This window comes from Triticum dicoccoides, chromosome 2A, assembly GCF_002162155.2.
Source record: "Triticum dicoccoides isolate Atlit2015 ecotype Zavitan chromosome 2A, WEW_v2.0, whole genome shotgun sequence".
NCBI lineage: Eukaryota > Viridiplantae > Streptophyta > Magnoliopsida > Poales > Poaceae > Triticum > Triticum dicoccoides.
Genome location: NC_041382.1, coordinates 344,736,355 through 344,738,731, shown reverse-complemented (window position 1 = coordinate 344,738,731; position 2,377 = coordinate 344,736,355).

The following is a 2,377-nucleotide window of genomic DNA, read 5'->3' as shown; positions in this document are numbered from 1 at the left end:
GCACATTAATTTGGAAGTATATTAAGTGTATGCGGATATTAAATATGATATTATTTGCGTGTTATTATGTGATTAGCACTATATTTGACATGAAATTAACTACACGCTAAACGTGTTGAGCGCTCGACATTGAAGCAGTCTAGGTCGTTGGATTGACATGATTTGATGGCCGAGATTAATTGGATCAGCCCATTTGAGTCTTTTTATATTGGTATAGATATAGATATAGATGTTTCCGATGTCTCACCAAAACATAAAATGCATCAATATCGTAAGTGTCATGCTTGAACCATCAATAAATTGTGCTTCGCAATACAAGAACATGAGAATCGTGATGCATGGTTTGTAATGTTGGAAGCACGTTTATATTACCATGGAAACAAGTATGAAATGAAAGGAGGGATGTGTGATTATATGGACCTGGGGTGAATATCCAGATCATATACAGCAGCGTGATCAAAGTAAGTTTGCGATTATTTGAAGCATATTTCTATAGAATTGAAGCAAATTTTCATTGCATCAGAATCACCTTTGATCACGCCCAAGTAATTAATTAATTTCCTTAAAATATGCAATAATTTGTTTCCATAAAATCAGCACCTAAGAGTGATTGCCTGAACCTAGCACCAAAATGCATGGTAAGCCCACGTACGCTGATTGATTTGTAGTTTGGAAAGTCCTACGCAGATGGACAGCATGCAGCCTTGCTACATCCACCATTCATTCAAGATTGCATCCAACGGCCTATGACCGGTCTGATAAGAAGCAAAAAAAACAGTAGTCTGATGCCTAGGTGCTCCCAAAATATTAACATCTACAATATTGAAGTTATACAATATGAAAACTGAATTCATGACACATCTAATGATATTGATTCTGTATAGTAAATGTTGATATATTTTTTATAAAGTTAGTCAAACTTTACAAAGTTTGACTTCAGACAAATTTTATATGCAGTATAAAAATGACCGGAGGGAGTAAGGTCTCGCCCTCCATGTTCCCTGTGACATGAGTTGTATTCTTTGGAAAAAACTTGACCCCTGTGTTTACATTACAGATTAGAAAAACTGCAGGAGAAGAAGCGAAGGCAGAAGGAGGCTAATTGTCCAAATTAGCACTGAAACTGCAGCAGCACAAATTAGCTCCGGTTCTCTCTCATGGCTTTAATTATGAATGGTACTCTAAATGCGTATACAGTTCCTTTTTTATGGATCCGCTTTGCGGGGTCTGCTCGACCGCTTCCTACGACGGCCCGTAAATCAGTAATTTGCATTTCAATTTCGGGCATGAAAATACATTTCTTTACTTCTTTATTTTCTTCGAAGGCATTGCATACATAATAATTCATCAAATCTTTACTAGAATAGCATGACCAAAGAAAATAAGAACCACAATTAGGCATTTTAGAAGGTATCCAACTTCCATAACTGTTCCCACTAGCTGGACCAACATCTTCTCCATGCATTCATTATTGATCTGCGGATTCTTGATATTGCATTCTTTATTCTTCTTTTTTGATTCTAAAGAAGTAGACGTTGCTTCCCCTCTAATGTAACGCCCCAAGACCGAAGCTGCAGATGCCTTTCAGGATTTCCGGGTTTCGTTGTGTGTTTTGTTTCGTCTGTTGCATTCATCTTTGCATCGTGTGCATTGCATCATGTCATCATGCCATCATGTCATTTCTTTTCTTAACTCAACTAAATAAACCGTATGGATCTTCGATCCATTTAAACCGAGGGAATTCACATGGTGATTCTCTTTACAACATATCCTCTCGATATTTAGAGAGCTATAGTAATTATTCCGTTTATTTGGAATTAACAATAACACACTTGCAAATATCCCATGCCTTTTTTATCTCAATTCTTGGTCTCCAAACTTTGCCCATAAATTCTTTTGTCATTTTCCGGAGCTCCAACAAAAATCCGAACATTTTTTGGACCTTCCTAACCCTCACTTCCTTTTCACACCATTTGATTTTAAATCGAATGAGTTTGAATTTAAAACTTTAAAAATGCCCACTCCATTTTTCTTGGAACATGCGCATTTTTGCTAGTCCGGGAATATTATCCGCATGCCCAAATTCTTACTCTAACCTTCTCTTCTCTCTTTTCCTTTCTTTTTTTCTGTTATTTAAAAGAAAGGAAATAGCAGAGAGAGGAGAGAGACCAGCAGGCCGGCCTCTAGGGTCCATCCCTAGGCCCAACCAGCCGCCGGCCTCCCTAGGTCAACTCCTGGGCCGGCTCCAAGGCCAAAGCCCACCTAAGCATCCTAACCCTAGACCGCACCATCGCTCCTCCTCACTCTCCCCTCGTTCGTCTTGTCCCTCCCGAGCGTCGTCACGCAGGGAGAGGGCAGCGCCAACCCCTCTCCCGAT